The sequence below is a fragment of the Pelophylax lessonae genome (assembly GCF_965119305.1).
Source record: "Pelophylax lessonae genome assembly, chromosome: 4".
Lineage (NCBI taxonomy): Eukaryota > Metazoa > Chordata > Amphibia > Anura > Ranidae > Pelophylax > Pelophylax lessonae.
In genome coordinates, this window is record NC_138771.1 from 237,841,078 (window position 1) to 237,852,712 (window position 11,635).

An 11,635-nucleotide genomic window follows, 5' to 3' on the forward strand; every position below is an offset into this window, starting at 1 on the left:
AGTGTACGGTGGAGTTCTGCAGTAGTGATAGGACTATTGAGGGAGTCAAGAGAAGATGGAGAGATTGTGGGTAGAGTCAGATGGTGCAAGAATTGGTGAATGTCGATATCCGTGGGTTGTGGGGTGGAAGGGTCGTCGCAAAGGTTATAGAGGGAACTATAATAATCCGCAAAGGCATCTACTATGTCCTGTGGGTTTAGGAGTTTGGATTTGGTGAAAGGATGATATAAGGAATCAATTTTGGTTTTGGACCGTCATCTCAGCCCTGCCATCCAACAAAGCACCTGGGCCTGACGGTCTGTCGGGCGAATACTTTAAACACTTCCATTCCGTCCTCTCACCCCATCTGTTACCTGTCTTTCTTCAAGCTGCCTCATCATCTAAGTTCCCTCCTGAAATGCTCAAAGCCTTGGTCATCACCCTTCCAAAACCAGGGAAGGCCCCTACTTCCCCTCAAAACTTTAGGCCAATATCCCTATTAAATTTAGATGCCAAAATCTACGCTAAATTGCTTGCCAACAGGATCCAGGCAGTCCTTCCCTCCCTTGTTCACCTAGACCAGATGGGATTTACACCTTTTCGCCAGGCATCACATGCTACCAGGCGACTCCTCAATATTATCTATCATGCTGAGACCTCTCAAACGCCTTCTCTGCTTCTCTCCTTGGATGCAGAGAAGGCGTTCGACAGGGTCCACTGGAAATATCTCAGAGCTGTACTGATTAAATTCGGATTCCAAGGTACTATCCTGTCGGCGGTTCTTGCACTGTATTCCACCCCCTCGGCGAGAGTTTACACTTCCAACATGTTATCCCGGCCCATCGACATCACGAATGGCACCCGCCAGGGCTGCCCACTGTCCCTTCTCATGGAACCATTAGCGGCCCATATACGTTCTAATCCCTTGATAAAGTCACGTGCGTAGTGACGCAACGCGTCGGGAGGAGCCATGTGACGTCACTTCCGTGTTTACGGCTGTAACCGGAAGTTTCATTGTGTACCGCTCTCAGCGGAGTTTAGCCTGCTATTGATCTTTTAAGTGTAAGTGCAACCTTTTTTTTTTTCGATTAAACTATTATTGAAGTACTGCACCATGAGCGTTTTATTTCTTACATCCCTATGAGGCTGGATTGGTGCCTTGAATATATAGTTTGCACAGTGGAGGACCTAGAGAGCATCAGGAATTGAACCCCATAGCTGACTACAAGGATCCCACCATTCATCTATCCGAGAGGATCATCTGTGGAGCCCACTTTGGAGTATAGAGCCTGTAGTTTGGATCACACATATGCGCTTTCAGTGTGTGTTTGAGGTAAGCGGCCATCACACACTATATAGCACCGAGATTGGATCGATATTTAGATTGCATCTTCACTTCACCATTGATTGTTTTTTGATTTTTTGAAGATTTTTCACAGACACAGGATTTAGATTTCAGAACAGAGATGTTGGACATTTACATAGTATATGGATTGATTTTGGAGTTCCCTCACATCCACGTTTTTTTTTGGACACCGATCTTATTTATGTTATTGTTGATTTATTTACAGCATCATTGATTTTGATTCATTATTACTTGATTGTGTTTCATTTACACGTTATTTTACATATTTGGTTTAACTTTGAATTAGCGCTGATCTTTTTTCACCATACACATTACTATTCACGGTGGGGACACCGATTTAGATTGGCAGCTTTTTCTCTTTTTTCACATTTATTTATTTTTTATTATTTGCCTGCTTCCATCAAACCCCTCAGGTAGCGCACTGGTCCTCGTTCTTAATAGTAGGAATAATCCTTTTCATCTGCGTGTTGGTAGCACCACACATCATGGAGGTCTTCAGAGTTGAGTAGGTTCTTAAGGGTTGGTAATCTGGATTTCCCTCTAGATGAGGAGTCCATGATGTTGTCCGCCACCAAATTAAAATCACCACAGACAATAAGGTGACCTGATTTGAGTTTAGCAACCCTGGAGCAAAGTTTACGGAGGAATTTCAATTGGTGGGTATTTGGTGTGTAGACGGTAACAATGGTATACAGACAATTATTTAACTTGCACGTAAGTATCAAGTATCTCCCCTTTGGGTCCAACACCACTTGAGAAGGGGTGAAGGAGACAGAGTCTCCTATTGCAATCAGCACTCCTCTTTTCTTAACTGAAGCAGAAGACACAAAAATATGAGGGTAATTGACATGCGTGCATCGTGGGGAGCGATCCTTCTGGAAATGGGTCTCCTGCACCGCTATTATGTCGGCTTTGGCATTAGAGGCTTCAGTCCATAATGAATAGCGTTTGGCAGGATGATTGAGACCTCTAGTATTGAGGGACATCAGTTTAAGTGTCATTTATGTTAGCAAGAAAAAGTGAGCTAAATACCTTCCAAGTCCAGTGGGTGGAGAGAGCTGGAACAAGTGAAGCATTGATGAAAGGACGCAATGGGTGAGTCGTCGACAACGGTGGAGGAAAGCATAGTCCACTGAAGGAGTTAGAGGAAAGTGGGTATGGTGAATGTTCAATCGTCATTGGGGTAGAGAAGCATTGTAGAAAGATGTCGTCCATCCGGATATACCTGCATGATGACTGCATAAAACGATAAGAAAACAACAAAGAAAGGAACAAAAAGGGAAAAAAAGGCATGTAGCATGCAACAAGTAAAAACAAGGTCATGGGGGACCAAAAGGGCAGCGTGTGCTGCAGAGCATTGGGGGAAAAGAGTAAGATGTGGAGTACTCATAGGGAGCAGCCGGGCCTGGTGGACCCAGAGATGTGAAACATTGCCTCATTTAGTGTCTGCGGCTGGAGCTCCGAGGACCCCTGGTGACTACTTGCCAGTCGGACTGGACATGGGTTAGCTGTTGCGGATCATGCTGAGGTGGTTGGTTGTGGTGCTCTGGGACAATACCCCATTGTCGTAGCAGCCGCATCCCCTCATCAATTGTAGTGATAGTGGAGGAGTGGCCCTGGTGCGTGACAAACAGCTTAGCTGGGTATTTCCACTTGTAGATAATCTTATTATTCTGCAGGGCCTTAGTGATTGGGTTAAGGTTGCGCCTGAGATGCAGCATGTATTGGGAATAATCTGGGAGAACTTGTATGTGTGCTGCTTGCTCCGGGAGTTGGTCTCTACGGCAAAAGGACTCCAAGATTTTCTCCTTTGCCTGGAAGAAATGAACTCTGAGGTGAACATTGCGTGCTATTTCCTGAAGGAGAAAGGAGGGCTTGGGAATGTATGCGATCAATAGTTAGATCCTCAGCAGTAAGATTTGGTGAAGCTGTTTTGAACAAGTCCCGCACATAGTGTGGAAGTTGATTGTTAGGGACAGATTTGGGAATGCCTCTTAGCTTTAAATTGTTGCGGCGAGATCTATCCTCAAGATCTGCAAGTTTGGCCGTTATACGGTTAGTTTCATCACGTTGGGAGTTGTGAGAGTCCACTAAAACGTTGTGGGAAGCTGTGAATTCACACATCTTGTGCTCAACCGTATCTGCTCTATCCCCCAGAGCATGGATCTCCTTTTTGCAGAGTGAGAGAGAGGAGAGGATATCATGTTGTATAGATGTACGGTGTGAGTATAGCATTTCTTTCAATGTAGTATCTGAAACTGGCTGGCCAGTGGTGGGAAAAGAGGCAAAAGGATCTGACTGTTGCAGTGTAGGGGCTTGTGAGAGAGGATCATTGCTCACCTCCATAGCCGATGCATGAGATATGGAAGGAGATCCTTCCCTCCTCGGTTTTGATTTGACAGGGCTCAGAGAAGATGGTGAGGATGAGGTCCCAGAGTAAGTGGCAGCGAGATCCGGATTGTCTTCTTCCTCTCCTGGGTAAGACGCAGCCTGGCTGTTACGTAGATCTTCAGCTTGTGACCGGTCAGTCTGTAGAGGGCCAGCTGCGGAAGACGTGCGCGTGTCTCAGCTGCCGTTTTGGCGGAGACCATGTGGAGCGGAGGGGAAGAACTTGGACATTTTCTTGACCGGCAAGGGGACCGAGCGGCGCCTCCTCATCATACGGCGATGGAGTGGGGTTTTAGACGTCCGCGGAGTCCGGTCTTGAGGGTGAAAGAGGCTCGTAGATGGGGCGATGATGTAGAAGCTCTAGGTGCACGCAGGAGCGATCTCTCTATGCGGCCATCATGTCCGGCAGTCGCCACACCCCTAGTTTTGGATTCTTTTGATGTACCAACCTAAAATGGTTTGAAGCACTATGTTTCCTATAATCATTCCAAATGTTGATTTTGTGTTTACCAACACGATTAGTGAGCTTGCCTGTAGTGTGGCCTACATACCACACAGGCACATGTAAATACATGCATACTATTACAAGTGAAAACAATTTTAGATCATAATTTTTTTGGGTTTGGTTGTATTTAAATTGTCTTTTTTTCTATCCAGGCTGCGCACGGTTTTTTAAAACTTGTGCACAAAGATTCTGGTGCAACTAAGTATTTTACTAATGGGAGAAAAGTGATGATCTTAGTGTGAGGAAGTTTCCATTTTCCAGTCAGCTAGGATTCCATTGTTAGTTGGACAGCACTGTGCAATGTTGTGGGACACAGCTGGCTCTCACCCTTGGCCCTCCCTGTCCTAGGTTCAGGTGTGCAAAGATCATGCAAGGATCATTTAAATCACATGTCTGTACGTATTCTATCTATATTTAACCACTTTACCACTAGAGCATTTTGCTGTCTTACGTCTGGGCAAATTTTTGCGATTCGGCGCTGTGCGACTTTAACTGACAATTGCGCGGTCATGTGATGCCATACCCAAACGAAATTTACGTCCTTTTTTTCCCACAAACAGAGCTTTCTTTTGGTGGTATTTGATCACCTGTGCGATTTTTACTTTTTGCGCTATAAACAAAACAAGAGCTTTTTTTTTGAAAAAATAACAATATTTTTAACATTTTTTTATATGAAATTCCCCCCAAAAAAGATGTAAAAACCAATTTTTTTTAAATTTTTGGCCAATTTGTTTTCTGCTTTATATGTTTGGTAAAAAAAATCGCAATAAGCGTATTTTGATTGGTTTGCGCAAAAGTTATTGCGTTTACTAACTAAGGGAAAGATTTATGTCATTTTTGGTGTTTTTTTTTTAACAAGTAATGGCGGCGATCTGCGATTTTTTGTTGCGGGACTGCGACATTGCAGCGGACAGATCAGACCCTTGACTGACATTTTTGACACTTTTGGGGGTACCAGTGACATTACTGCAGTAATCAGTGCTATAAATATGCACTGTTACTGTAAAAATGACACTGGCAGGGAAGGGGTTAATTTTATTGGAGAGGGAGGGGTTAATGTATGCCTGGTGCTTACTGACGTGTGGAGGGGGAGGTGACTGTGTGAGCCAAGGACAGATCGGATGTTCAGCTATGCTGAACACTCCGATCTGTCACTCCCTGTCACTTAGGAGATCCGCCCGCTCTGTTTACACAGGCGGGCGGATCTCCAAACTGGATTCCCCGGCGATCGGGGCAGAGCAGCGGCGATCGCCGCCGCTCCTCCCCTGGCCCGACTCCCGCTGTGAATGAAAACAGCGGGAGCGCGCCTCTGGCGGCGCGCGAGCGCCACCTACAGGGGAGGAGTCTAGCAACGTAGGTCTACGCCGCTAGACAATAACGAGCCACTGTGCCACAGTAGCAGCACAGTGGCTAGTGGGAAAGTGGTTAACATACCTTTTTGGTGCATTCTAAAATTTGTTTACTATTTTCCAAGAGCTTTAAAGATTAAAGCAAAATATATGTTGCTGGAAAACACAGTCTGCAGAGTGGAGCCTATTATTTTGAATGGCATCCAATGTGCCTTGCTGGGACACCGCAATGCGTATGCCTTAAAATGCAGTGCAATGGGATAGGAACTATCTGTACATTGTGGTGCACTGCTTTGAAAAAAAAAAAAAAAAAAAAAAAGGTCATGTCTGATGTTGACAGACCTATTAAAAAAAATTGGCCGTAGGATTGTGAATGTTAAAGTGGGCAGGTGTCAAGGGAACTTTATAAAGACCCATTACTATGGGCAAATATGTACTAATTTCTCAAGTTATGAATACATGAATCCGTATGACCATTAGTTATATTAATGGATGCATAAAACTGGAATAAATGGTTATCTGCCTAGAGATCAGATAGAATGCTTAAATGACAGCTCACTGCAGGATGCCCACTGCTAGACATCAGTTTTCGTCATTTTGTCAGTGACTTTGATTAGTTCCACAGTGGTCATGATAGAAGTACTGAATAATGCTTCATAATTTGTTCTTCATTTTACATGTTTTACATATTCTCCATTAACAAAGTTACAAATTTATTTATTGTACAAATAGTTTTGATATGTTGTGCCAGAGGTTTCCAACTGTTCCCAGCTTGTGAGGTATGTAAGTACTGAATACAGCATGCGAGGTTGAGAAATGCTAAAAAGCAATATCTTTAAAGTGAACCTTTCAGTCAATAAGTATACAGGTTGACACAACTTACCTTACCACTTGAAAATATGACCTGGATTTTGTCTGACCTGCTTCTGGATTAAACTTTTCTGTTTATGTATGCTGCTCATCTCTGTTATTGGACTTCTGTACCTCACTGTCAACCTATTAACAACCTCTGGTCCTTTTTTTCTGATCTTGATTCTGCCTATGTTTGGGTGCTTGACTGATACCAAACCCGACTGTGACCTGACTCTTCTCTTAACTGAACATGGTGTATTCTGGGTGTCCTACCTATTGTACTTGAGTACTTGGGTGCTTGTCTGATACCAGATGTCACAAGTTCCAGTATTCATGTCCAGCACCCTGGCAATTGTGTCCTTCCATTGCCCTTGCAGACCCTGTCTCAGAGTCAAGGACAGGAATTGTAAAAGAGGCCACTGTGATAATTTCAGGCTCCTCATAGAGATATGCGACAACGTGCTTGTACCAGGTCAGTGTTTCTATGGTCAGAGACAGCCAGGAAACAGAATTTTCAAAAGCTAGCTAGCAATGGCTGTGTTTTCTCAGTATAGGTTTCCTTTTGAAAAAAATATTTCAGAATAAATATAAATAATAGAATGGAATGGTATGCTAGGCAATATCTGCTTGGTGTCATGCATATGAGAATCGCACAAGGCAGCAGATGTTTAGGACATACGGGTAATGATTATTCACCTGCTGAGATACTGCCACAAGCAACATCAAATGCAGTACATGTGGCTCTTTGTATTTCTACTCATTGGAGACTAGTTGTATAGTATTAGGTATTTATAAACTTTTGCATTATTGACAATTTAACATACGACTGCCTTTTCTGAAAGTCCCAAACATTTTCACCTATCTAATAAATGCTATTCAATTTAAAGAGAAAGTCCATTCCAACTCATATTATAGTCATCACCAAAGGAGTGAAAGAAAGTCAACAAACTCAAGCAGGCACCGTGGGACACAGCACCCCTATTAATATTATATCAATTGGTCATGGAATTTTCAAAGTAAAGCAGAAAATCGAAATAATAACAAAAAGTTGGCGAACAAGTGCTAATCTTATAGGCAGTATATATATTATAGTTCCCATACCTTGCCATTAAAAATACTAAATGAAAAAAAAAATTATCATCCACATTTTTAATAGTGTCAAACTGCTGGGGATTGCTGGTCATATCAAAATAGAGCAACTGCTAGCCACGGCACCTTGCTACTTGATATACATAGAGAAAGCATGACAATAGAATGACACTGTCCATGGCCTGAAGCTGATGGTCTGATCTGATTTTGAGGGATCAGCAAGGCAGCAAGTACCCCAACCAAATAGCAGGAGATTTCAGGGCTTTTTCCCCTTAGCTGAGGAAGAATTCCCCCAATTCTCTATATAACACATAAGAGGAAGAATTGAAACTCGCCAGTCATGTGAACAACTGGAAAGAGCTGAAAAGGGCTGTGTTTGGGGCAGATTAATTATATGGAGGCTCTACTTTGTGCACTGAGAACTCAAAGGGAACACTGACAAAAGATCAGCTTTTTATATGACTGAGAAATATTCTTGATTAGTGATGAGTCAAACATACATGGGTTAGGGTGCTAGAGCTAACTCTATTAAAGTCAATGGGACCGTCACCTGAATGTTATAAAACAATAATGCCATTTCTAGGCTAATATGTAAAGGGTTGTCAAACAAATGTTTTTGTTTTTTTTTGTTTTTTTTTTTAAGTTAGTTAATGGAAAGAAAACTAGCTAAAAGATTGTATTCAGAGAGAAATGATTGGTGATTCATACTGTGAATGGCCTAAGATTATTAGTGGTGTACACCAAGGCTCAGTGTAGAGGTCTTTACTTTGTAATATACTGTATTTATAAATGTAGAGTTTGTGATTAAAAGTACATTTTTAATCTTTGAAGATGAGTCAAGGCAGTGGAAAAAAATGTCCTTACAGGATGTCTCCAACTTACAAGCCGACCGCAATGCACTATTTAATTGGACAACTATGTGGCAAATGAGGCACTAGTTCACATAAGGACATCAGAGAACTGGAGAGAGTGTAAAGAAGGGCAATCATACTCATACAAGGCATGGAGGAGCTCAGCTATGAGCAACGCTTTTTGGAACTGAATTTATTCTCTCTTGTAATGAGCCAATTGAGGGGGATATGATCAGCATGTATAAATACATAAGTGGTCCATATAGAGAACTTGGTGTTGAGTTATTCACTTTCAGGTCACTACAGAGGACAACGGGGTAGGCTTTATGTCTGGAGGAAAAAGAAATGTAACCTTCACATACAGAAAGGCTTATTCACAGTGAGAGCTTTGAAAATGTGGAATAGACTTCCTCAAGAACTAGTGCTGGCCAAATCAGCAGATTTAAGTGATGAGTCAAACATACATGGGTTGGGGTCCTAGAGCTAACTCTATTAAAGTCAATAGGAGCCGAATGTTATAAAACAATAATGCCATTTTCTAGGCTAATATGCAAAGGGTTGTCAAACAAATGTTTTTTTTTTTTTTTTTTTTTTAAGTTAGTAAATGGAAAGAAAACAAGCTAAAAGATTGTATTCAGAGAGAAATGATTGGTGATTCATACTGTGAATGGCCTAAGGTTATTAGTGGTGTACACCAAGGCTCAGTGTAGAGGTCTTTACTTTGTAACCTACTGTATTTATAAATGTAGAGTTTGTGATTAAAAGTACATTTTTAATCTTTGCAGATGCCACTAAGTCAAGGCAGTGGAAAAAAAATGTCCTTACAGGATGTCTCCAACTTACAAGCCGACCGCAATGCACTATTTAATTGGACAACTATGTTGCAAATGAGGCACCAGTTCACAAAAGGACATCAGAGAACTGGAGAAAGTGTAAAGAAGGGCAATCATACTCATACAAGGCATGGAGGAGCTCAGCTATGAGCAACGATTACTGGAACTGAATTTATTCTCTCTTGTGATGAGCCAATTGAGGGGGATATGATCAGCATGTATAAATACATAAGTGGTCCATATAGTGAACTTGGTGTTGAGTTATTCACTTTCAGGTCTTTACAGAGGACAACGGGGCAGGCTTTATGTCTGGAGGAAAAAGAAATGTAACCTTCACATACAGAAAGGCTTATTCACAGTGAGAGATTTGAAAATGTGGAATAGACTTCCTCAAGAACTAGTGCTGGCCAACTCAGCAGATTTAAAATAAAAGAGCTGGCTGCATTCCTAAATGCACACATTTTACCTGGATACTAACATTTATATGTTATAACACCAGGGGTGGTTGATCCAGGAAATACTGCACCAGAGAGCACAACTGCACTCACCACCACTACGCTGATGTGCATTGCTTCTTTAATGTGCACTTTTGTATTCATCCAGTTCATGGACACACTTTTGCTGATAGTATTTAAAGGAACAATCTCATCACTCTTAGTAGAGCCTGGTCCTCAAAGTTTGCTCTTCACTGGAAATCAGTCCCTAAACCACTACATGCACTGAACACTTTCCTTTTATCCTGCAAATCTCTACAGTCCGCAGGGTTTTAGACAACATGCAGAGTTTATGAGAAAACACCAGGCTAGCAGAATATCACATACATTTTCTCCTTCTGATTCAATAGAGCAGTATTTTACACCAATATGCTACTATTTGCAATATAAAAGTGCAAAAGGTGGATGGGTATGTGCCCCAGTCAGATCAAGCTTGATTCCACAGAACCATCCAAAACTGCTTTTTTTTTTAAATATGGAATTCTTTCCAAAGTATGACTGGGCCTAAAATATATGATAATTAAATACATAAATAATATAGAAAGTAATAAATGAACATTAACTGACCAATTGCACAAAGTGCAGACATGCAGAGTTCCCCGCATGTCTACAAGAGCACCTTGTTGAGGCAAGTGTCCAGAATAAATTTCAAAAGACTTTCACCTTCGGTGCTCGTGTAGTCTTTTGAAGCAAGTAATCAGCTTTAATTTTAATAAACCAAAATCCATGAAGGATGAATTCTTATTTTGTCAGTAATACAAAGGAACCCCAGGATCTATCAATATACAATAAAGCATTGAGTAAAAGTAGAAACATGAATGGTCTTAGTTCAATTTCCTCTAAGTGTCCTCTTTGAGCTGTTAAATACACTCCCAATCTAAGGTTTAAAATATTGGCAACTGAAAAAATTCACATGACTCAGACATTACTTTGTATTGAAGTGAAAAGATATTTTTTGCCTTTCACTTCAAGAGAAAGTAATATCTGAGTCGTGTGAATTTTTTTCAGTTGTCAATATTTTAAACCTTCGGTTGGGAGTTTGTAATTACTAAAATGAACTCATTAGAGTTCAACTGTCTTCAATTTAAAAAAGGATAGCAACGCAGCTGTATAAGATATACATCAGCTTTTTATAAATGGCCAGCCATACACTAGTAGGCTTTTGTTCAAAGATATTCATTTTAAGAATGTTCGTTTTATATTCTAACCATTAGTGGGATTAAATTGACATTTGTTTTTGGCCTAAGTGAGATGAAAATTCGAATAAGCGGGATGGACATTTTTTCTCTAATAGTGAATGTGAATTTCATTTAGTCCATTCACTCAAAAAATCCATTCATCAAGTGCATTTAAACATTTTTTGAAGCTCTTTTGAACATTCATCATATCATCCAATTAGATGATGAGAATTTTTTAACGAATGTTCGTACAAAAATCTACTAGTGTATGACCATTATAAAGATTCCAGGTATTTCTAATACTCCTCCCACAACTCAGAAATGCAAAAAAATCGTGTACTGAGACTGGTGACAAATGTGACTGGTGATCCTAATTTCTGTTGCTCTAGCCTGTTTTAAGCACAGTATCCCTCTGCTCTCATGAACTCATTTCTTTTTAGATGAACACAAGTATTCATTGTCTTCCTCCAGTTCTAATGCAGCATAAAATATCTCATGAACTGGTATTTTATCTCCTTCCTAAGTTGCTCCTTTTCCTCCTTAAACCTCTTTCAATGATTCCCAACTTTCACAATTAATGTCAACATTTTTAACCTATTGGGATGCATGTCACGCATTCCAGGAGACTTCAGGAGCAATCTACTATGCATGTACCATGGCACATGCACTTCACCAGGGGCTCGTTTGAATATCAGGAAAAGGCAGCTAGCTCCCAAATGATTTCAACGAGGAAGATGGTGGTGCAGGACCC